At 44.1% G+C, this 26,226-nt stretch overlaps 1 protein-coding gene across 5 annotated transcripts in view; it reads left to right on the top strand.

The window, feature by feature from the left end:
- TTLL5 (tubulin tyrosine ligase like 5) overlaps positions 1-26,226 on the top strand; it is a 769,178-nt gene that overhangs the window by 376,837 nt on the left and 366,115 nt on the right. The gene's annotated exons all lie outside the window — the stretch shown is intronic.

Raw genomic sequence — 26,226 nt, 5'->3', positions numbered from 1 at the left:
GATTAGGGACAATGGTGCCTGTATATCCTATGAAGGTTTCTGGGACGTCCTCTTCCTCTCCTGCCGTACCGTTGGAATACTGCGTCTCACCTGGATACTCGCACAAGAACAACCCCATGTGATCCTCCCCCGCTCATCCACCCCCAGGGTTGGGATCCAAGAGCGATGGCCCTTCCCAGGCCACCCGAATAGAGGATTCTCAGGGTCTACACAGGTGAATACGGGTGAATACCCATATGTTTCTCACAGAAGACACGCTCCAAAGAAGCCTCAGCACCATTATTTTTGGTGCCTTTGACAAAGGAGCACTCATTGTTGGCTGCACAACACACTACAGCGACTTAAGGTAAATCATCGAAATCATCAACAGCATTTGAAGGAGGCAGGCCTTCACTGACGACTCTAGCGACAGGCCAAACCAAGTCCTCGTCCAGCACGCAAGACAAAGCCCTGTCGACATCCCCATGGACAACAAAACATAAGGCTTATGCCACGACACGCCGCAAATCGTCCACCACGACTCCGTCCACGACAACAGTCATGTCTTCATCCACTACTAAGGTGAAACATGCAACACTGTCGATGCTGATACCGTCAACACCTGAAGTCTGAAGTGGCTCAACCATCCACCCTGGATGCCTTACCTAGACCCTGCATCCTTTCCTCCTAACATTAGGGGTACACCCAGCTAAACCAAACTCAGCCCGTCTGCCAGAGGATATTTGTCATTCCAACATCGACTCAGAACTGGAAGTCCCCATGGGAGTCTTCTTTGACGAAAACATGGAAGTGGGGCACTCCAGTCCCAAGTTGGACATGCCCCCTCCAAAGGCAGTTCTTGTGCCCTTGATAGTTCCATCTGCTATCCCTGCAGCCTACCTCCTAGAGACGTCTCCATGGACACTGTCTCCACCTTGCAGTTCTGGGTGTCTGAGCTGCAACACAGAATGCCTCAACCATCCGTACCGCAACCAGGTCCAAGTGGTGCACCTGCTGCCCCTCCTCGGCCGCTCATTGGCAGCCCACCACCTGTCCCAGTACACAACCTTACTGATACGGAATCAGAGGATGACATTGCAGGTGACGCCTCCACTCACACCACAGGTAAGGATGACCTTGACAACCTAATCCCCAGGGATGGCGAACCAGATGAGGCTCCTTTTTGCAATTTCCCCACTGGATGAATTTGTTTCCTTCCGTGCTCTTGAGGCAAGGGACAAGAAGATGCTTGGCCTAATCCTAGATGAGCAGAAGAAAGAAAGTCTGCTCTACCAAAGACGTGAGCAACCCAAAAAGTCGATTATGGCAATCCCTTTGCTTTACGACATATGGGTAAGACGGTCTGTTAACCATCACCAACCCATCCTTTGCACCTCCTAAGAAGGCGAGGTTTGATAACAAATATAGGGTTCCTGACTTGGTGCCAAAATGTCTCAGGACACAACACAGCACAGATTCCGTGGTGTCTGGAGCACTCAGCAAGCGTTCTCCAACCCCTTCTCCACTTGCACTGTTACCCATGACAAGGATACCAAGCATCTTGATGCCTTCGGAAAAGGGATCATCTCGACAGTCGCCACAACCATCAAGGCGGCTAATGCAATGGGCTCTCTGTCCAGGTACGACAGAGAACTGTGGTTCAAGATGGGCCCTATTCTTGAATTCATGTCTGAGGATAAAAAGGAGGAGGCATTCTCTCTTCTTCGCGAGGATGAAGCGGTTTCAGATCACACAATCTCTGTCTCCGTTGACATTGTGGACACAGGTTTCTGACTGCTTGGAAATGGCGCCGTCCTGCGCAGGCAGGGCTGCCTCAAGGCAACCAACTTTCGAGCTGAAGTCTAGGCAAAGGTGGTCGACATGCTTTTTAATCTTCTCGACCTCTTCGGGAAGAAGGTGGATAAGACCATGCAATCCATCAAAGCCGACAGAGACGGCACGCTCTCTTGGCACGCTGCAACAACACGGCCAGTCCTTTCAATCGGGAAAATCCTGTTTCACCAGGACAAACAAGGACTATCGGCCTTCATACCAGTCCCCCTCAACAGGTCCCTATCTCACCCTGCGACATACACTTACAAGACCAAGTCAAAATCATACCGGGGAAATCGGTGCCACAGAGGTTCCTCCCATACCAGGAAGCAGCCATCCAAACAAACCTGGGTAACGGAAGGGTCTACTCAAAAATGTGGGAGGATTTATGAGCTATCAAACTTTGGAAACAAGGGGGGTGGCGTCCTGCCACATACATTTTAACTCTTTACATACACATTTTTAGTAAAGGTATAACCATTTTACATGCTTAGTATACGAAAGACTGTATATTTAGCTTGCTTACTTTTAGGGTAGGGGGGCAAAAACACTGAGTACAATACAGCTTTTTATTTTTTATGTAGCCAGAGTTTACAAATGCAGGCTCAGTTCTACATTGAGTACAAAAAAGAAGGTGGGTGAGGCGCGCACTCCCGGTCCTGGTCAATTGAACCTGTTGTAAAAAATAAGTAGCTGGGTCAAATCCCAAAATGGACAAAAATTCACAGGGTTAGATCCCTTCTGCTGCAAATCAGGTACTTAGTAATAACAGGGTTAGATCCCTTGCTGCAAATCAGGTATTCAGTAATAACAGGGTTAGATCCCTCGGCTGCATTTCTGTGGTCTGTAGTTGTTTTCCTCCTAGCGCTTTCTTATCTCAAATAATCATCAGGGAGGCTGTTGAGCAGGTGTGTCTAATTAGACTCAAAGGATTCTGGTAGCTGTAGTGAAAACGTTTTTTTCTGTTCAGGTGACCAGCAACCGACACCCCTCCAAAGCACAAGTCCTTCCCAAATTTGGGGGAGGGGAGAGAACCATCTTTATGAGGCAGCGCCACGGGGTGACTGTGCCCCACTTTGGAGAATCATAAAGATGGTTCTCTCCCCTCCCCCAAATTTGGGAAGGACTTGTGCTTTGGAGGGGTGTCGGTTGCTGGTCACCTGAACAGAAAAAAACGTTTCGTTTTCACTACAGCTACCAGAATCCTTTGAGTCTAATTAGCCACACCTGCTCAACAGCCTCCCTGATGATTATTTGAGATAAGAAAGCGCTAGGAGGAGAACAACTACAGACCACAGAAATGCAGCCGAGGGATCTAACCCTGTTATTACTGAGTACCTGATTTGCAGCAAGGGATCTAACCCTGTTATTACTAAGTACCTGAATTGCAGAAGAAGGGATCTAACCCTGTGAATTTTTGTCCATTTTGGGATTTGACCAAGCTACTTAATTTTTACAACAGGTTCAATTGACCAGGACCGGGAGTGCGCGCCTCACCCACCTTCTTTTTTGTACTGAATGCTATGGGAGTCCCGGGCTCCAGAGGCAGCGCCACGGGGTGACTGTGCCCCACTTTGGAGAATCATAAAGATGGTTCTCTCCCCTCCCCCAAATTTGGGAAGGACTTGTGCTTTGGAGGGGTGTCGGTTGCTGGTCACCTGAACAGAGAAAAACCTTTTCACTACAGCTACCAGAATCCTTTGAGTCTAATTAGACACACCTGCTCAACAGCCTCCCTGATGATTATTTGAGATAAGAAAGCGCTAGGAGGAGAACAACTACAGACCACAGAAATGCAGCCGAGGGATCTAACCCTGTTATTACTAAGTACCTGAATTGCAGAAGAAGGGATCTAACCCTGTGAATTTTTGTCCATTTTGGGATTTGACCCAGCTACTTATTTTTTACAACAGGTTCAATTGACCAGGACCGGGAGTGCGCGCCTCACCCACCTTCCTTTTTGTACTCAGTTCTACATTGTGTTTATATTCCCCTGTATAGAGAATTATTTTACGGGGAACCAACAAGTACTGTATTTCACTTGTATTCATATTGTATAGATTATAGAAAAGAAGCACATAAATTCAGGACATAAACAAGTGAACAGTGAAATAAAAATATATACACACACGTGTAGCTCAATTATAGGACAGTGAACACAGTTGTGGTTAGCCTTGTCAAACAAAACATTTCTATGCATTAGACATATCTGAAGGCAACCAACAAGCAGTACAGTAACAATCAGGTTCAACCTGTAATGATCAAGTTCAAGAATAGTCACTAGTACGTCCTTCTTTATATTTTTAAGGCACACGTGAGTGTTCAGGTTTGACAGATTGGGGAGTGACCTAGTTGTTGGTCTACGTCTGGATGTAGATCAAAATGATGGAGCGGGACAGGGGTATCTTGCCCTCAGAGTGGATTGTCTCGTGTCGTTTCGGCAAGGAAGCCTTCTTCATGGGCCAAGACCGGGTCTCCCTAGGTGGGGGAACAAATCAAAGGGAGATGACAATCAGTGTTTGGGCTCTCTTTGTATGGGGCTTTGTGGCTCCAATACTAGCATGTGATACAAATAAATAGAAAAGACAGTAAAACTGGAGTGTGTGGAAACCGAGGCATTTTTGCACTCTTCAGGGGCTTGTGAAAACCAGTTACTGACCTGGACTGAGTAAAATGTGGCACGTCTTCCAAAGTGGGAGAGGCGGAGGAGCCTGTAACTGTATTGCTAGGGGGAGCACTTCTTTTGGCACACATTGCATATAGAGTTCTGAAATAGACAGAGGGGAGCCAAAAGACAACAAAGTGGCAGTACTAGGTGTCATCGATTTTCAAAGTTGGAAAGGCCTACACTGTAAGTAGAGGGTCCCTGTTCAGCCTCTTGCGGACCAATGGATAAGATGTACAGATCTGTATGGGCTGCGGCCTGTTTCCGGGTGCCTAAATTAGAGAGAAAGAGAGGTGGTAGGTATGGAGTGGCAACTGTGTTCACTGCCCTGTAATTGATCTACACGTGTGTGTATATATTTTATTTCACTGTTCACTTGTTTATGTCCTGAATTTATGTGCTTCTTTTCTATACTCTATACAATATGAATACAAGTGAAATACAGTACTTGTTGGTTCCCCGTAAAAGAATTCGCTATACAGGGGAATATAAATACAATGTAGAACTGAGCCTGCATTTGTAAATTCTGGCTATATAAAAAATAAAAAGCTGTATTGTACTCAACCAGTGTTTTTGCTCCTCTACCCTAAAAGTAAGCAAGCTAAATATACAGTCTTTCGTATACTAAGCATGTAAAATGGTTATACCTTTACTAAAAATGTGTATGTAAAGAGTCAAAATGTATGTGGCAGGACGCCACTAACATTGGTCCCATAATCCAAACAAACCTGAACTGTTGTGGGTCCGGCCCCCTCTTTCACACCCCAGTGCGGGGGAGGCTTTCCCAATTTGTCCCTGCTCCCGGAGGATGTATATTTCCACATCCCCAATCATCAAAAACAATGTTGCTATCTACACTCCACAATGGCAGGCCGTCAATACCAGTTCAAGGGGATACTATTTTGCCTGCGGTTGGCCCAGAGGATCTTCACTCAATGCCTGGTCCCAGTTGCGGCACATCTTCGTCGCTCAGGTGCACACGTATACCCTACCTAGACAACTGGCTACAATCACTAGGATTCTCTGTGAACTTTCTAAAATCCTGTCTGACCCTGACTCAGTAGGTTCTCTATTTGGGCGTTCAACTGGACACGCATTCCTGCCTGGTGACTCCCTCGGAAGAGATGGTAAAATCCAATCTGGCCAAGGTCGGGCTGCTCGCCCAATTGGCAACGGCCTCTTTTGTCTCCTAAAATCCCTGTTGGGGATAAGGTCCTCATGCATACCTCTCCTCCTGCATTGCATGCAGTCTCCCCAGGAGTTCCTCGATGAACACTGGCGGCAGACCTCGGGTTCACGGGAGGACAAGATCTGTTTCCACACCAGTTCAGGGAGGCACTGCACCTGTGGTCAGCCCGACATCACCTCGTACAGGGTGCTTCTTTTTGTCACACCAAATCACTGCCACAACGGACGCCTCCCTGGAAGGCTGGGGTGTGCATACAGGAAACCTACATGCCAGGGGTCTCTGGACAAAAGGGGCGAAGTCTCTCCATATCAACCTTCTGGAGATGCGTGCTGTTTTTTGGGCCCTCAAGTACTTGCTCAGTGCAGCGCTCATGTGGTGTGTATCTTCACGGACAATACCAACACAATGTTTTATATATGCAAGCAAGGGGGCATCAGGTCTCTCTCCCTATCTACGGCAGCAAAGACGCTGTGGCACTGGGTGCTGGAGCAGCAGATGTTTATCCTTCATTTCCACCTACCAGGTGCTCAGAATCGAATTATCCGATTTGGCTGGAAATAAATTACTGTATGGCCTAGTTGACCCAAATTTAGGCTGCACGGAATGATCGTACAACCAAAAATTCATACAACTAGGCCATAGGATTCCATTATAGCTAACAAGGAGAACGGGGTGCTGGGGTGTTCCCCACTCCGCTTGCTTGCTATAATGGGAACAGGGGTTGCATGGGTATCCCTCTTTTCCGAGACATTGGAAGAGGGTGTGACTTTTTAAAGAAAATAAAACAGAAAGGGACTCTGCGGCATCGGTTCTGAGCCGTGTTGCAGGGACGGAACTGATGCTGCAGGGGGTGTAAGAGAAGCGCCGGCGGATACCGCTCCTTTCCACCAGTCAAGCAACCTGGGAGTTGAATGTCGTCCTTTCAAGACTCATGAAACTCCATGTGAACCTATGCATCGCGTTCCACTTGTGTTCCTGTCTTGGAAGACCGCTTTCCTCTTCGCCATCACATCGGCTAGGTGTCTAGGAGAAATCCAGGCTTTTTCCCGCAAAGCCCCTAACTAGCCTTCCACAAATCCAAGGCTGTATTACGCACTAATCTGCCGTTTGTGCCCAAAGTTCCTTCGGCATTCCATCTCAATGAGCCAGTGGTGCTACCTGTCTTCTTCGGCTCTCCTCTTTCTCTTGCGGAACGCTCATTGTATTCTCTGGATGTGGTGTGTGCTTTAAAATGTTACACCTCACGCACTAAATAATTAAAGACCTTTCAGCATTTTGTGGCCTTTATCCCCTTTAGGTTAGGAAACACACTTTCCAAGTCCTCAATTGCCAAATGGATTTCCTCCTGCATCTCTTTCTGTCATCAACAAGCTGGCAGGCCCAGGACTCATTCCGCGAGGGACATTGCCACACGAAAGCTTTCCTCTCTGGGGTTCCCCTGTTGGACATCTGCAGGGCCACAACCTGGAGATCAGTACACACTGCTACAAGGTTTTACTCTGTAAATGGAGATTTCACTGCAGAGTCCAGAGCCGGGCAGGGGGTTCTGCATAACCTGTTTGTTTAAGGTCAGTGTCTCCTGTGGTAAGTATTTCTACAAAGAGCTTACCTTCGCCCGTTATGGTTATATGGTACTGCTTTGTAATTTATTCATACAACATGTGAATCTATGAAATATCCAATGCTGGAGAAGAAATACGTTACTTAGCTGTAACTCCTGTTCTACAGCATTGGTATCTTTCATAGATTCACATGCAACCCTTCTACCTACCCTGCTGGGCTCCAGTTCCACTTTACGAGCACTATGCCAAATCTGAAGATGGCCTGCAGGGGTGGAGCTAAGGGAGCCCTTTCCACTGGCTGTGGGCACTATGACCCAAAGAAGGACTACACTAGAGCACTAAAGTGACTGAATTTTCAGTTTAAAATGTAAACTGCTCTGTTACCGAGGATTCCTAGCCAGGCGATGGGGAATATTCATACAGCATGTGAACCTATGAAAGATACTAATATTATGTTATGTTAGTGGTACTTGTATAGCGCACCATCACCAACGGCATCGGTCCCCAGGTGCTCTGGTGGATCTGTAAACAGGAAGGGTTGGGTAGGGTTAGTTGGGAGGAGGGGAGAAGGAGAGTGGGGGAAGTGGTGTGCTGTTGGCAGCTTCAGCTCGGTATACACCGAGTGCTGGGCTTTGGTGCTAGTATCGAATCGGATGAAGGCCTCTAGTGCTGTGGGTGAAGTTTATGTGTTGTTGATGCGGTGTGGTAAAGTGTGTGCGAATTGCTGGGAGGGAGATGGTTGTGTGGTTTTGTGTGGGTTTAAGTATGCAGAAGATTGAGGGTTGGGTTAGTGGGGTCTGTATCCTGGTTCAGGTACTTATGATTCAGTTAGAGTTGTATACCTGTGGGTTCGGATGTTGCTGGTTTCTCGTGGGCCCACTCGATTTGGTGGTGTTTCGCTAATCTAACTGTATCCTATTGAGTATAGTTTGGATTGGTGGGTGCGTCTGAACCTAATCTTCAGGTGTGGGACTGGGTGGGTGATATCTGGTGGGTGATATCTATTCTCAGGTGATCTAGTGTGGCCCTGGTCGGTTAAGGCTTTGAGTGGTTCAGGGTCGGGGTCGTGTTGGAGTGTTGTCCTGATCCGTCTTGCTGAGCGTGTGTATTTAGACGTTCGTATCCTTCTGTCCTGACTGGTTCTTTGATTTCTGTGGGGTGAACATCCTTGGGACTGTTGTTTAGTTGTAGTTTTGTGTGGTGGGGCATTGTGCTTCCTGCTTTGGTGGACCGTCTGTAGTGATGAAACATTCTGTTTCTCACCCATTGCATTGGGCCTGTGATGCAGTGCTTCCTTTCCCTCTCTTTTTTGTTCTTAGGGCTGTTGGGGAAGGTCATAGTTAGGTCCCGGTCCTCTTGATGATTTGTTCTAGTCTTTCTTTCTTAGTTTGCTAGGTTTACTGTCTTTGGTCGTATTGCGACTGTCTCCCGTTTGGTCCTTTAGTATGCCGTGGGATATTTACCTTGGCTTTTCCCATTGATTGATCGGTGCATATTGCGGTCGCTCTACGCTCATTGATTTTTTTTTAGTTATGTCGGTGCCCCTGTGGCCAGTCTTTCTATTTATGACGTGAAGAGCCAGGTGTTTTCTTGTGTTACGTATGTACTTTGGAAGGTCGTTCCAGGTTTTCGGGGCTTGGTGAGAGGAGGATCCTCCAAGTTTTCTTTTGTTGTAGGGCTTCAGTTCCAGGTAGATGTCCATGCTTGATCTGAGTGTTCTTGTTGGTTGATGTAGGCGCAGTTTGTCTCTTAGGAACTCGGCGCCTTCGTTGTGTACTGCTCTGTACGTAATGCACATTGTTTTGAATTGTATTCATTGTTTTATTGGTAGCCAATGTAGTGTTTTCAGCGCTGGTGTGGTGTGTTCTCTTCGGGGTAGTTTCAGAAGTAGTCTGGCTGCCGCATTTTGAATGCATTGTAGTTTTTTTTAGGAGTCGTTCCGGCATGCCTAGGTATAGGCTATTGGCGTAGTCGGTGTCCGGTCAAATGGTCGAAAATAAATGGTCGAATGACCATTTGATCGAATCAAAATGGTCGAAAAAAAAAGGTCGAAATGTTTTTATTTATTTATTTATATTTTTTTTAAAGTTTCGGTTGCTTAAAAAATATTATTAATAAAGAAAAAGGGTGGTTGGGGGGGAACCCCCCCATAAAATAAAAATGTATTTTAAAAAAAATTCGACCATTTTTTTCGTCCTCTTTGCCGCTCGCAGGAGGAAGAAGCATTTCTTGAGGAGACTGTTTACTTGTGGCTCTAGCGTGAGATTTTTGTCCATCAGAACCCCCAGGTTTTTTACAATCGCCGAGGGTGCTGGGGTAGTCCCGAGTTCCCCTGGCCAAGGAATGAATTGGTTTTCTCCTCCATTTTTTGTGACAATCATTATTTCAGTTTTGCCTGGGTTGATTTTGAGGGAATTGGAGTTCATCCAGAAGAATACATTGCGGAGGCAGTTTTCTAGCGTTGAATTTCTTTCCGGGTTGTCTTGTATTTTGAAGATTTGTGTATCAGCGTAGTTGTAGCAAGTGAGGGCGTGGATTTTGATGATTCTGATCAGTAAATACAGGTAGATGTTGAACAGTAGCGTGGAGAAGGATGATCCTTGTGGTACTCCACAGGTGGAATCTCTCGGGCTGGATTTGAATGGTTTCATCCATACAGTTTCCGTTCTGTTTGTTAGGAAAGATTTGGTCCATAGTAGGGCGGTGTCTGTTATTCCAAGTGCTTCTAATCTCGTTATGAGGGTGTCGTGGTCGACTGTGTCAAATGCTGCCGATAGGACTAGAAGTATCAAGGCAGTGCTCTTGTCTGAGTCTGTGTTGATTTTTAGATCGTCCCATATTGAGAGTAGAGCTGATTCCGTTCCTCTCAGTGGTCTGAAGCCAACTTGTGCCTGGTCTAGTAGGCCGTGCTCTTTTATAAACTCTTGGGTCGTTTTGTATATGTACATTTCAAGCAACTTGGCTGTATACAGGATGTTGGAGAGGTCCTCTACATTTCCTGCTGTATCTTTGAGTAGTGGCCTGATGTATGCAGTAAAGGCTTGTGGCACTTTCCCAGTTGAGATGGAATGGTTGAGGACGTTTCTGTGATATTCCATGGGCGTTCCTTGTTTAAGAATTGATTTGTATATGTCTGGTGGGCATGGGTCTTTGGGGGACCCTGAGTTATTGCTTTCATTCACCAGTTTGACGAATGTCTCCACTGATATTTCTGGAAAGCTTCGTAGTTTGTTTGGGTGCTCCTCCCGGGTGTAGGTTGGTGTTGTGGTCAGATCAGATGGTCTGCTTTGAATGGTTTGTTGGATGTTGGTGATTTTGTTTTTGAGGTGGTCTACAAGGTCGTTGCAGAGTTTCGCGGACGGAGTTGGTGTGTTGTTACATCCTGAATGCTGAAGAACGGGAGTTACAGGTAGTAACATATTCCTTTTCTCTCCCTTGTATCCTTTGCTCTAAAAAGTCACCTCAACCTAACCATCCCTGTCCAATGTAGCGGCCCAACAGAACATGTGACAGAAAAGTATGTTTTGAACTCTTTTATTCTAGTCCGGCTGGGGTTGGGATACAAATGTCTATGGGAACCAGGGTTTTACCTAGAACTAAAACGGGTGTTCCTATCTTTGAAATAATCTAAGCAAACCTCATTAGAGCGGGGTAAAACATAGTGTTGCAGGGTCTCTTAGGAATACCACTCTCCCTCTGGTTCTCTCTGGGATGTAGTGCCCAGCATGCTTATTGCTCCCAAACCCTAGTCTCAGAAATGCAGTACACCTCTTTGCCACAGTTATAGCTTTAGGGAGAGTGTGCCCAGCTCACTTCATTATGCTTCCAGAGATATAGTTTCTAGCTCACTCTTTAGGAAGAAACTGTTCCACCCACTCTTAAGAGTTATATGGGCCTCATTAGAAGTATGACAGTGCAGTAAAAAAACAGCATCACGGTTGCATTACCGCACCGCCATACTAAATAGGTTTGGCAGTGAGGTGGCAAAATGCTAGAGGTTATTTTGCTGCCTTGCCGCCAAAAATCAGCAAAATTACTGCCGGCGGAATTACCACCAACGGTAATTGTGCCGAGATCCGGATGGAGTCCTAAGGACTCCATGAATGGGGATTACCACCACTTGTGATCCGACGGTAATTCCGCCGGACCAAGTGGCTTAAACAGTAAATCTGATTGGTGGTAGATTTACCACCGGAATACTGCCAAACCTGTAATAAGCATCATAGTACCTTGCTCACTCATCAGGAAGGATATAGGGCCTCATTCCGACCATGCCGGTATCCTGGCGATAAACCCGCCAGGATATCGGCAAATGCTATTACCGTTTCTGGCACTCGGTCCAGCAGCATTGCCATCAGATTACGAGTGCTAGAGTGATGGTGTGAATTCCCCATTCATGGAGTCACATAGAACTCCATGCGCGGGTTGCCGTCATTACTGGCACTGGCAATACCAGTGCTGGTAATGACAGCGTTTTTTGCTAGTAAGGCGCCTGCCTTACCTCCAGTTTTTAGCTGGAGTTGACACAGGTGCCGCACCTGCAAACCTGTAGTCGTCCGGTACGATAGAGTGCCGGTATATGTTAATACCAGCACTTTAATACCGGACCGGCCAATTTATAAGGCTGATAGTGTTCTGCTCACTCATCAGGGATTTAGTCCCCCACACCCCTACCCACTTGTCAGGGATATACATTGTCCTGTTCACTCTTAAGAGATATAGAGCCCCACTCACTCATAAGAAAACTGTGCTCGCCCACACTTAAGGTATATAGTACACTGCTCACTCTTCAGATATACTACTCTGCCACTCGTTAGGGATATGCTGCCCCGCAAACGCCAGGAGTATACTGTCTTTTTTTAAGAGGTGTAGTATCCAATCCACTCTTCAGGCCTATCATCACACCCAACTCTCTCTTCAGAATACGGTTCCCTATTTATTTGTCATGGATATACTGTGCCACCCACTTTTGAGGGCTGCAGCACTGTGAGGGGTCAGTGTTAGGCAGAATTGCAGGCAGTATCCTCTGGGACCACTACACACAATTAGGACTACAGGTGTTAGCCAATCCAGCCTTTGATATAAGTCTGTACCACACAGTGTTTGGTAGCGAGCTGAGCAGCCAGGCTTATCTCAAGAGTGAATGTGAGCAGTACAAGTAGTTACAAAAAGGACTTTCAATCACAGTGGTTCAAGTAAATACTTATACTCAAGGTTTCTTTGTAAAAACACTCATTAATTTATTACACAATAATTTAGAAAACATTTCACTAGAAGGAGACAACTTAATATTATAAACCAATACAAAATTCTAAAGTTTTGAGACAGTTTGAGCTCCCCTGAAATAGGAGCCAAATAGTAGTTCAGTACTTAGAAGAGAAGAAAAGGCACAAGGTAAGTAAAATAGATCATATACTTTTTAGACAGTGCAAATAGTTTCAGTTCACCAGAGGAGTTCAATTCAGGTCAATAGGCCAGGCCAAAGTCAATGGGCTAGTGTTCTGGATAGGAAAGAGCAGTTCTGGTATCAAACGGTAAAGTCTTTGCGAAAGTTCTTAGAAGTAGTTTAGGCAAAAAAGAATCATATGTCGGGTCACAAGCTAATTAGGCCTGCAAGTTGGGAAAGTTTCACAAACTTTCACTGCGCGAGTGGCGTTCTCTCAATCGGGTTGACATGGTAACTTTTTATATGGAGAAACGAATGCTGCTGAAGTCGTGGTTCCTGGCAGATGCTGCAGATCTTGCTGTTCCTGAGCCTCAGTCATGGGGACAAGAGGGAGGACGTCGGGGGACTCTTGCATTGCACGGGATAGTTGAAGAAAGCAAACAAAAATGAGTCACTTCAGTTCCAGTAGCTGTAGATTCAAGAACACAATCTGGTGTCCCTCTCTCTGGCTAATCCTAACCAGCCTTGAGAATGGTATACAGGTGCATTATGAGGTGGTTGGTCCCACCAACTCAAGGGAAGAAGCCGTCCTTGAAGGAGCTTCTCTGTTGAATGGAGTTTGGAAATTCGGACCTGCAGCAGGGCTTCACCGGGCAAACCTACGGTCCAGGAGTTACAGCAGCTGTCCCACGTATTTAAATCCTGCCTGAGTGAAGATGGACCCGGAACCTGAGTTAAGTTTGGGAGTGTTAGGAAAAATGTTGTTGGAGATTAAGGAGGATCTAAGGGTTGCCAAGAGTGAGACAGTTACTTTGGGAGCTAAAATGGAGCAATTGAGTAGGTTGGTACATAGACCAGAGATTCCAGGCCCATCCAAGGTTAGTAAAGTTTTGGATCGAGAAATGCCAGTTTTGTACCCTGAGTTAGGCGTTAAGGGCTGGCATCTGAGTTTGGGGAGAGTAAAAATATACATCTAAGTCCAGGAATCTCCTTGGAATCAACTCCTTTGGCACCTCCGGAAAGGTTTGGTGGAGACTATAGAAAGTTAAAGACTTTCGTAATGCAGTGTGAACTACACTTCTTGTGCAGACCAGAGGTTTTTTCCACAGAAACAGCTAAGGTGGCATTCCTTATCTCTTATCTGTCTGGGGAGGCGTCCGCCTGGTCGGTACACTTGGTTGAGAGGAGAGCAAGGGAGTTGAGTGACTGGGAGAGTTTTAAGGGTGAATTTAGGAAGATGTTCGACAGGAGAAAGTCTTCTTTGAGTGTAGATGGGGAGTTACTGGAGTTACGTCCGGGTAGTAGAGAGTTTGTGGCGTACATAACTCAGTTTAGGTCACTTGTACAAGAGAGTGAGTGGCCAGAGGAGAAGAGGGCTTCAATTTTTTACAGAGGATTACTGGAGGAACTAAAAGACGCTTTGGCTACCATAGTAGAGAGGCCCACAGTAAGTAAAGATTTAATTTCTTTGGTAATTCAACTGGATCTAAGATTAGCAGAGAGAAGGTTGGAAAAGAGGAGAAACTTTTCTGAAGGCAGAGTTTGGAGTAGGAATAAGCGTCCTAAGTTGGAACAGACTGGGAACGAGGCAAAAGGGCAGGTGGTACATAGTCAGATTAGGAGGCCATTGACTAAAGAGCAGAAGGATAGAAGGCGTAGAGAGAAGTTGTGTCTGTAATGCGGCGATGGAATGCATTTTGTAGGAAGATGCCCACGCATTCCTAAGAGATTTCCTCCATTTGCTGCGAAAGGACAGGTGGTGGCAAATACCATTCAAACTGCAGTGCCACATATAACTCTCAATGTATCTTTATTTTGGGAATGTAAGCTGAGGCGTGGGGGTCCATGTGTGATTAATTCTGGTAGTAGTATGCATGGGTTTTGGTGTGAAACAAAGAAACCTTTCCTTAATGATGATTGCAGGAGGCCTTTGTCTCTATTCAGCAGCAGTGATTGGAGGAGACTGGCAGTGAGGTAGTTTGGAATTCCACTGATAATTCTAAACTGCCCTTCATTCAGGAGTCCAAGGAAGCAGGTCGCAGTTATTTTAGTGCTGCAGTAATTTGAGTTAAGTTTGAAGTATTTCAGAATTAGAGACTTATTTCAGTAGAAGAATCAGTCCGGAATCGAAGTGGCAGTAGCAGTCAACCCAAGAAGATATTCCAGAAGTAGTGAAGCTTGTACAGATGAAGAAAGTTAAGTTCCAGAGAATTTCTAGTTAAAGTAGTTACTTATCAGTATTGTCCTTCAATTGTCAACGTGCAGCGTAATTAAGTGAGTCACGCTTGAGCAAAGGTTAAATTAGCAGCAGTACAGCGCTTATCTTTGAAGACCTCAGCAGCTGGTGCGTTTGAGCCGTTTCGGTTTGCACACGTGTATCTGGAATTGCCTGGTTACTTCGTTGCGCTTGTGTTTACTTACTCAAATTAATTAATTAGTTAGGCGTGCGGCTCTCTGTCGGGACGCGTCGTCGATTTACTAATTCCTTAACAAAGTTGGAAATTACTAACATTGTAATTGTCGATAGTTAACAGACTTTTAAATCTTACTTCCTCAGTTTGCGTAGTTCCGTTTTCGGGAAGGTTTGAGGAAGGGACCTACTGGCGTCCGCGCGTTTGGTCACGTCGTTATTTTTTCGTTTCGGCTTTTGTAATAAACAGCTGATTCGGTGCACGCGCTTACAGTCGCATCGTTATTCTTCGTTACTGTCAGGGTCCTTTCCACCAATCAGGCAAACCAAACATATCATTGTTCCTTTAACCAATCAGATTAAGTTTCTTTCTCTCCATCTTGACTTGGGCAAGCACAATGTTAATTCTATGTAGATACTCTTTCTGATTACTAATCCAGCCAGTCCTGACAGTACCCCCCTCTTCAAAGCCCTGTCCCAGGGCCTAGCTTAGCAGGGAACTTTTTGTGAAATTGTCTTATCAATTGAGGGGCATGCACATCTGTTTGATCCTCCCAAGATCTTTCCTCAGGCCCGTATCCCCTCCAGTCAATAAGATACTGCAAATTACCTCTAACAATCCTGGAATCTAAAATTTTCTTAACTTCAAACTCTTCTTCATTTTCCTCTGTGTAAACTGCTGGTGGTGGTTTTCCCAATCTAGTTCCTGACACACAAGGTTTCACTAAACTGACCTGAAATGTAGGGCGACATTTGATACTTGGGGGTAATTTCAGTCTAATTGCTACGGGATTTATTATGCTTTCTATTTCAAATGGACCAATAAATCCTGGACTAAATTTAGTTCTTCCCTTTAGACGTAGGTTTTTTGTGGACAACCAAACTTTTTGACCCACCTGATAATGTGGTGCTTTTTGACGTTTTCTATCAGCAAATGTCTTAAACCTTAATTTACTTTTCTCTAAAGTTTCTTTAGCTTTCACTAAACCATCTCTAATACTAGTCAATCGCTGCTCAACCTCCGGATTGGAATACTCAGATGGCAACACTTCTTTCAAAAATCGTGGATGGAAGCCATAATTACTAAAAAATTGAGAATACTTAGTAGAATCCTTGACAGAATTGTTATAGCTAAACTCTGCCAACCAAAGAAGATCTACCCAACTCCCTTTTTCCTGCCAAAAAGCTCTAATATATTTTTCTAACTCCTGATTTACTCGTTCTGTCTAGCCGTTGGTCTGTGGATGATAACCTGAAGAAAACTTTACCTTAATTCCCAACTCTGTACAGAAAGCTCGCCAAAACTTAGAAATGAACTGAGTCCCCCGATCTGATACAATTTGTGATGGTAGACCATGCAATCACACCACTTCTTTCAAAAAACTCTTTGCCAGATTCCTTGCAGAAGCCTCTCCTTTCATGGGAATGAAATGCCCAGCTTTGGTCAGTAAATCCACAACTACTAATACTGTAGTGTAACCTTGATCTTTAGGAAGATCTACAATATAATCCATAGAGATTGTAAACCAAGGACTAGGGGGTACTGGTAACGGATTAAGTAACCCAGATGGTTTTCCTCCTCCTGACTTCACTCAAGCACAGACTTCACATGTTTTCACATAGTCTTCAATATCTTGTTTCATCTCTTTCCACCAAAACTTCCTTTCTACCAATTCAATTGTCTTACGAATTCCAGGGTGACCCACCAACTCTGATTCATGACATTCTTGCATAATTTCCTTTTGCAGTTCTTTACTTGGAAGGTAAATTTTAGAATGGACACATGGAAATCCATCAATTAAATGCCTTCCAGAATCCTCCGCTAGCCAAGATTGAATTGCCTCTTCTGGTAATTCCTTTTGAATTTTCTCAAGAAGCAGATTCTCTTCTTTTGTAGTACTTAGAATAAATCTATCTTTTGCAATCACTGGCTCTGGTAATAATTGATTTTCTACCTCTTCCGAAGAACCTTGTCACGATAAACCGTCCGCTTTACCGTTTAACCGCCCAGGCTTTAATGTTATCACAAAATCGTATTCTGAAAAGAAGAGTGACCACCTAAGTTGTCGAGGTGATAATGTTCAAGCTGATTTCAAAAACAGAAGATTTCTATGATCGGTTAAAACGGTTACTGTGAATCTTGCTCCTAACAGATAATGCCTCCATTCCTGAAATTCCGTCTTGATTGCCAGGAGTTCTCTATCAGTAATCATGTAGTTCACTTCTGCTGGAAGCATTTTCTTGGATAGATAGGCCACAGGATGCAACTGCCCAGTTTCAGGATGCCTTTGAGAAAGCACAGCTCCAACTGCAACATTAGAAGCATCTGCCTCAACAAAAAATGGTTGAGAAGGATCTGGGTGTAATAAGATTGGTCCAGATGTAAAACAATTCTTCAATTTTTTAAAAGCTTGATCCGCTTCATCCTTCCACTCAAATTTCATTCCTTTCTTCAATAATTTGGTGATAGGAGAAACAGTTTGAGAGAAATCTTTAATGAACCGCCTGTAAAAATGTGCAAAACCCAGGAAGCTTTGAATATCTTTAACACAAGTTGGAATTGCCCACTGTTCAACTGCTTTAATTTTCTTCATGTCCATTTCCAAACCTTTGGGAGAAATAATAAAACCTAAAAATTCCACTTCCATGGTATGAAATTGGCTCTTTTCTAACTTGGCAAATAATGTATTCTCCCTTAGTCGCTGTAACACTTTCTTGACATGTTCTTCATGTTGTAGTAGATCTTCGGGTAAATGAGAATGTCATCAATGTATACTACTACAAAGATGGCAATAAAATCTGTCCATACCTCATTTATAAAAAATTGAAAGGCTGTGGGAGCGTTACACAATCCGAATGGCATTACTTGATATTCAAAAAGACCAAATTTTGTTCTAAATGCCGTTTTCCATTCATCACCTTGACGTACCCGCACCAAATGGTATGCACCACGAAGATCTAATTTGGTAAATACTGAAGCTCCTTGAATCTGGTCTAACATTACTGAGATTAAGGGCAGAGGATATCTATTTTTAACTGTTATCTTATTCAATGCCCTATATTCTATACATGTCTGTAAAGTACCTTCCTTTTTAGGAACAGAAAAATAGTGGAGAAGCTGCTGGCGATTGGGAGTGCCTGATGAACCCCGTAGCCAGATTTTCTTGGATGTAACCTTTCAAATGCTGATTCTCTTTCTCTGTCAGGGCATAGATGCGACTGCAAGGAATGTGGGCCCCTGGTTCTAAATCAATTTTACAATCATACTCTCTATGAGGAGGTAATTCATTAGCTTCCTTTTCACTAAACACATCATTGAAATCTTGATAACACTTTGGTAATTCTCTAATTACAGCCCCTATAGAATGTACTATGGTTCCCAATTTCACCAAACCTTCCACTACTTCTGAACAATTACTACTAGAAACATTTTCCTGAACTTCTTCCTTACAGCAATTTGTAACACAAAAAGAAGAATTCACTTTCACCACTCTTCTTCCCCAATCAATCTGAGGGTTATGATACGTCAACCAAAGCATTCCCAAAATTATTTTCAACTGTGGAGTGTCAATTAATTCAAACACAATTTCCTCCCAGTGTCCTCCAATTTCCATCCCCAATTGGATTGTTTCATGTGTAATTAAACCTGATGTCAGTTGAGACCCATCCTACGCTCTCACGTTCTCTGGGATATTTTTTACAATGTAAGGCACATTCATATCTTTAACCACATTCCAATCCATGAAGTTACCAGTGGCTCCAGAATCTATTACTACTGGACCACTTCCCTTTAATTCCTCTTTTATATACAAGGATACATTCAGTGTAATATGTGGTACCGCAGCTTGGATTGTATTAGCCACTTGTTGATTTCTGGAGCTGTTAGTAGATGAAGAGTTTTTTGGACACCAAGGGCAATTTCCAACAAAATGTCCTGATTTACCACAATGTAAACATAAATTATTCTGTCTTCGCCTATCCTTCTCATCCTTAGTTAAAGGACCTCTCACTTTATTTACTCTCTCTGCATTCCCAGTTCTCAATTCTTTATTTACAAATTCTAATCTTCCTTTATCAACTCTAGGGAAAGCTCTGGGTAGCTCAACTCCTCCTCTTCTACGCTCAGCCTTGCGTTCCCCTAATCTATAATCAATTTGTATGACTAGATTAATTAAATCTTCACATGAAGTGGGTCTATTAACAATTGTAGATAAAGCATCTTTTAAATCCTCCCTCAAGCCTCTATAGAACAAAGATGATTGCTTCTCTTCTGGCCAATTGCTCTCTAATACTAAAGATCTAAACTGTGTGATGTAAGACACTAAATCTTTGGTTCCATGTTTTAACTCTAATAATTCTCCATCAACTTCTTGAGATAATTGTCGTCTGTCAAACATCTTTTTAAATTCTAACTTGAAGGCTAACAAATTCTTTAGTATAGGATTCTCTTGATCAACTAATACTGACCAAGTTGCCGCCTCACCAGTAAGGTAAGACAGCATAAAAGCTATTTTAGAAGCATCTGTATTAAAAGCTTCAGGTCTACAAAGGAAATGAAGTTCACACTGTGTAAGGAAAATTTGGCATTTCTTGGCATCTCCCCCAAAACATTCTGGAGGTGCTAAAGGGACTGGACCTATAGGTATATTCAAACTTCCCCTACTTCTCCCCTGGGAACTCGTTCCTTCACAAAAAATCCTCTCTAATTAACACTGGTAATTCTCTACTAGGATTCTCTGAATCTCTTGACTCCAAAGAAATATCCTCATCCCTACAGGTAACCTTAGAGTTTAACTCTTCAAACTTGACTTGTAATTCCTGGTTTTCTTTTCGCACAGCCCTCATTTCCTCCTTTAACTCTGAAAACATGTGCCTAATGGAACTTGCTAATGCTTCTGTGGGATCCATATCAGCTCAGGTGGAAAAAATTATCGTGGGCTTTTCATCCTGTCAGGGTCCGGCTTGAACGAATTCCACAGGAGCTGATGCTGGCCCCACAGACCCTCACTAGGAGTTCACCTCTCAACCCTAAAGTAAAGCTGAGCTGAGAACCCCAAGAAAGGGAAAGGGGAATTTGGATAAAATAACAACGGAGACACTGCAGCCCTGCAACCGTCTGGTAGGCTCTGGTATCTGTAGTAAACAAATACACTTAGTTACTTATACATTAGTGTAGACTTCTTATCTTAAATTATTTTGGAAACAACTCTAACTTCTTTACCTCTTAAACCTCTGTTTAAGACTTAGAGGTTAATTATCTGCATGGAGTATAGAACAATTGTAGTATTTTAGAGCATATTGTCACTAGCCATTCAAGTCTCTTTAGAATCCTAAGTAATTACTCTTGCAAGCAGTTCACTGACTTAGATATTCTTGTTTGCTCCTTAAGAACATTAAACTCTGAGATTTGAGTTTTAAATACTTTTAAAAACAATGCAGTCTTTTCTAATGAAGTATTGAATTCCTTTTGCGTGAAGATTACTTAAATGAAACTCGTTAACTTTCTTGAATGCTGCTGCTCCTGCGTCTGCGTGTGAATCTTTCCTTTTTACAAGTGCGAACGTTTTGAGATGAACACGCAAATTCACAAGGCGTGAAAATTGTCCTCGCGATGAAAAAATTCACACGCGCACCGTATTAAAGAGAAAACACGTACACACGCTAAAAGCACATGCACACCTTAAATAATTCACATACTTGTGTAAAACATGCACGCGATGAAAAATCACACGCAACGTAAAAATGGACTTGCGCTCTATCGCAACCAAACACCAGCTGTCGTACGCAACGTCACTCACGCGAAAATTGTACACGTGCTAAAAACAACTCGCGCTCTGTAAAAATGGGCTCGCGCTCAATCGCTCTGCATACCCGCGCGCTCCCATAACGACGTTGCTGAAGTCACGAGGCCTCACGCGCGCGTTAAACAGTCTTGAAACCCTTTCCATGTAATTTATAACCTTAAAACTTGCGCGCGCAGTCTTTACACTTGTCTGCTTACTGTATTTAAACTGTAAACTTCTCTCAGTTAATTTTAAACTTCTTAACACTTTAACTTCTTATTAGAAAAGTGTGAAAATCTTTAAGCTTTAAAAAGAACGATCCCACCTGAGGTCTTCTTCACTCTGGCTCAGCAAACGATTCTCTTACTTCTCTGGTAAATCTTCTGAACTCTGAAAGGCCTTACTTAAGGAGCTTAACAAATGTACAACCAGCCACTGAATTTCTTTGGATGAAAGGCAGTTTAGAATCTTGCTCACTTCACAAGAATCAAACCCATTGTCCTTTCCACCAATCAGGCAAACCAAACATATCATTGTTCCTTTAACCAATCAGATTAAGTTTCTTTCTCTCCATCTTGACTTGGGCAAGCACAATGTTAATTCTATGTAGATACTCTTTCTGATTACTAATCCAGCCAGTCCTGACAGTTACGGCAATCTTTTACTAAAAGTGGATTTGCGTTTCGGTTCACTGCTGCAACTCAAGGTTCACCCCTTCGAGCAGAAGAGGTGATTGAACTGAAACCCGGAAGGAAGAAGTGACTCAACTATGAGGAGGCAATTGCAAAAGGTCAAAGGTCAAAGGAAAGAACTAAGTCTGATTAAGGAGAAAAAGTTAGCAGTCAGTTTGTTGAAGCTTTGAACTTCTAATCTCAAAATAAAAGTGTTTGATTTCGAAGTCAGAGTTCAGTAAGTGGAGGAGAGAGGACAGTTCCGCTCCAAAACATTTAAACATTTGAACTTTGGACTTTGGGTTTTTTGAGCTACAAAATTAATTTTCAAACTCATTTGGACTCTCATGAGTGGAAGAGGAACCAGGGAGAAGAGCAAGAGAAGTAGTAAATGTTTCCAGTTAAAGTAAAAGGAAGCCCATAGGCACTTCCCGCATAGGCTGCAGGTATCAGAGGGTCCAGAATGGGCAAGAATATAAGATAAGAGTGGGTTGGGAGACAAGTGAAAAGTAATAGCTGTTGTTGTAATTGATTTAAGGTCCTCGCGGCATCTCTGTGTTTATCAAAAGACAAGTCACCGCATATCCAGGTCAAGAAGGATGCAGGAGAGGTGGATGCAGTGAAGATCTGCGTGTGTTATTTTATCCTAATTCCCCTTTCCCTCTGGGTTTGCCAGCTTGATAGTTATTTCAGTTAAGAGACTCTTGAGCGGGCAGACTTCGGGGGGGGGGCGGGGGTGGTCTGGTGGGCCAGCATCACTCCCGCAGGAAGTTCTAACTGGACCTGACACAATGTGGGTTACAGGTTTCCCCAATCTGATGTCTTATGAAAGGAAGGAGAATTGTGCCTGTGTTCCACTTTTCTACTTCGGTATTCAAAACAGTCTTTCACTGTATAAGACTCTGCTCGGAGCACTTTTGGGGTTACCTTTCTCTCCAGGCCGACTCACCGGCCTCCTACGGCATCTCTGCATCACTTCTTGAGGCTGCGTTGTAGAACGGTGAACTGTCAGACCTCCTGTGGTCCGGTAATACCGTTGACGGCTCTGCAGTGATTGCCGTTGCCTGCACAGCCCTTTGCTGTAGCTTCACAAGCTCCATTGGGTCTTTGCATCCTCCTGCACCTCTGAGCGACTTACATCGGGTCGGGAGCACGTCTCCCTCATGGCTGGGCTGCTTTCCCTGTTGCTGCCACCTTCCACAATGCTGCTTCTACTGTTGCGCGTACTCTGCAAAACTGCGCCTTCTCTTTCCGTGTCCGCTTCTACTGGTGCTTTCACTCCTGCTTCAACTACGACTGTTTTCCGGTCTCTCCAGACTGTTTCTGCCTCCTGTCTGCTACTCCTTCACACAACTCTGGATCAATCCTCCATTTAATGTCCCGCTAAGATTATTGGACTTGCAACAACTACACCGCACTGTCCTTTTAGTAGCACCATTGATCATCAATGACTTGTTGTCCTTCTTCCTCGTCCCAGTACCAGAGGCATTATGGATCTTGAAGTCCATAGTGGGTTTAAGTCTTTCATATCCATTTAGTTTTGAGTGATTGTTGAACTGAAAATAATCAGTTAGGAGGTGTTAGGTGTAAACAGAATCATGATAATTGGAGGATGTCACATTTGATTCTTGAATCCCCAAGGTAAAAAACGTATTCTTTTAGATGACTTTTCACAGAATGTTCTTAGGGTTTTTTCTCCATGGGGTGGGGGGGGACTTGTGGTGTGACGGCACGCCATTAAATATGTAGGAATAATAGGATCTTCATCCCCGTAAGAAGAAGAATACCACGTCTCTCCCAAGGGAGTCACCACTTCCCACTGACAGCCATCTCCTCCCATGTGCTCCTCCCTCATGATACCACCCCCAGGGTTGGGATCAGGTAGCGGCTGCCTTCTCCATGGCCACATGCAAGGAGACTTTAGGCTGGGGATCAGTGATGACTCTGCAGGATTCATCATAGTACCCTGCTTACTCTTCAGGGATACCTTTCCCAGCGCAGTCTACAAGGATACTTTGCCCGTCCCACCCTTCAGGGATATACTGCCCACCCACTCTTCAGGGATATACTGTCCACCCACCCTTCAAGGATCTTGTGCTCAACCCACTCTTTAGAGATATTCCACGTCACTCTTCAGGGATCTAGTGCCTTGCTCGCTCATCAGGAGTATACTGTTGTGCCCACTCTTTGAGGATACACTGTGCCACTCACTTGTCGGGAATATTCTGGGTATAGTGCCCACTCAGTAGAAGCCCCACCCTTTCAGCTTTCTCAGGCTTCCCAGCCTCTAAGACCTGTCGGTTTATCAATGATCCAATGCTTTGTCAGGGCTCAGTCTTCCCAGGACACTTGGCTCCCTCATCTCTTCTAGCAAGCCTAGGCTGCCTCTGTCTGCTTTCTGCTCTTGCTGTGAGGTGTCTGTTTTGGATTCTTTCTGTCCTGATTGCTCCCTTGTTTCTGACTAACTACTGCTTCTTGTCCAGCTGTCTCAGGCCTTACATAGACCTCAACCTTTTAGCAGTTGATAACTCGCGGCCTGAATTGGTTGATCTCCTGATTTGTTTGTGTCAAGCTTTCTGGTTGGCTCTCATACCCACATTTTTTATTATTTCTAGCTATTGCATATCTGTGGTCCCCCCTGTATCCCTTTCTGGATCAGATGGGAGTCCCACCTTCTCAAGTGTGAGACAGGACTCTGCAACCATAAATAGTCCCCAGCATCTTTGTTAGTGAGTATCCACTGGGCAAGTGTATTGCTCGCCCAGAGTGCACGGACAGTCATTAATCACCAGCGCAATTGCAGAGCCAATACTTTGAACTCAGGTAGACGACGCAATGACTTACAACCACACGCACGCTTTGAAAATAATGAGCACTTATACAGCTATTTATTCAAAGCTTGGAAGCAACAAGTGATAACACAGAAATAAATCACAGAAAAGACAGAGAATTCAAAAGAAAATACATCACCGTGGGCGAAACTGAATCCCTCATCTCGCCAGAAGCGGCTGGAAGACCCCGGTAACAGCCAGGCCGAGAGCGCAACAGCCCACAGGTATGTCGGACAAAGGCGTCCCCCTTCCGAGTGAGGTCTTTGTACTTGTCCCGTCTGACTGAAATATTAAAACTAAGTTGGGAATGCATTGAATACAACAACAACAAGCTATTATGATAGCTAATATAATGCAAATACAAGCAAAAGCGTAACGCAGTGTAACCCCAATATCAGGAATCCATGAAACTAACCGATCCCACCAATTCCCAGTATGATCTTGGGACACTTGAGAAATGAGATCCCTCAAACCTCCAATATGACTTTCAATGGATCGTGAATGGTCACTTAGATTGAAACAACACATACCTTCAACTGCGTTACAACCTAAATTATGCTTTAGCAATAGATAATCAACAGCAGCCCTGTTTTGCAAAGTTGCTTTTCTAATAACTTTGCTATCAAGGAGGAACTCTTCTAATGCTTGAGAAGTATGATTGAGTCCTTTGACTACTAAACATGCTAATTTGATCAAAGATTTGTAACTCCCAGCAGCTAAACCCCAAACTCCCACTAATGAAAGCGTTAATGCTAGAACCTCAGCTTCTGATAGCAAATGCACATGTGAATCACAATCGGGGGATAGACCCACAGACTCAAAAGTTGACCTTTTGCTTCGAGATATCACTAGGTGTAAAGGGAACATCAGTAGTCCTAATCGCGTTAAGGCACATGGACCTCCGGAAATGTTAGCTGGAATATAAGTGTATGTGATGTTACCACAAAAAAAGAGCCATCTGGTTGGAAGTTTCACATGATTCAGATGATTGGCAGCTATCACTGTATGATTACAAGACATAGTGTTATTCACACTGGTACATGTGCGTGGAACTCGTGAACACAATCGTTTCTCGAACACAGTTTGATTTTGCCATTTGGTTAAATTGAGCTGTTGGCATTTGCCAATTTCTTTTGCATTGCATATCATAAGGTAACACACACATCGCCTTGGGTTATATTATAGGTTATAATACGTGTCAAGTTTCTCCATTTGCGATCTGTTTCCTGGCAAAACCTGTAGTACTCATAGACGGAAAAGGATTGCCTGATATCGGAATCTTGAACCAAAGAATCATTGTGCATGACGCCGAAAATATGTTTTAGAACCGGAACTGGCGTCAGCACTGCTACTAAGCACGTGGTCAGTAAGACTTCAGCATTGGGCACGTCAGTAAGGTAAAAGTGCGTAATGTTGAGCACCTTTTGTGCCAGGTATGTCCACATATTCTCCGTTTGAGTGATCATTGGAGAATATTTTCGCCGTCCTGAAGATGCCTCTCACATAACTGGCATCAATGTTGTTTTCACTTGCACCTAACGTGTTTGCCGCATTTCACGAATCCATGTCTTCGGTCTGGCTGGCTTTTCGGCATAGGGCTGCTTTTGGACATAATTACTCATCATTATGAGTTTCTCCTTGATCGTTGGCACAGATGTGACATTTTTCATTGGTAGCAGCATGCCGTTTGACTCTCCCGAATGGAGTCCATTTAGTCCCACAATTACACCGGCCAGACACAGGATCTACAAGGCAAACCCAGAAAAGAGATATCAGTGTTGTAAATCACTCTGTTGGGTAACATTTGTCTGCGGGCAAATATTGCCATTTCTTTCTACCAGGCTCCATCACTAAACGGACTTGGTCTTTGCTTGATTCAATGACATCTGCGGGTACTGGTTGGCCACTTGGCCTTTC

Source organism: Ambystoma mexicanum, chromosome 14 (assembly GCF_040938575.1).
Source record: "Ambystoma mexicanum isolate Mex_15411 chromosome 14, UKY_AmexF1_1, whole genome shotgun sequence".
NCBI lineage: Eukaryota > Metazoa > Chordata > Amphibia > Caudata > Ambystomatidae > Ambystoma > Ambystoma mexicanum.
This window is presented reverse-complemented; position numbering and strand designations above follow the sequence as displayed.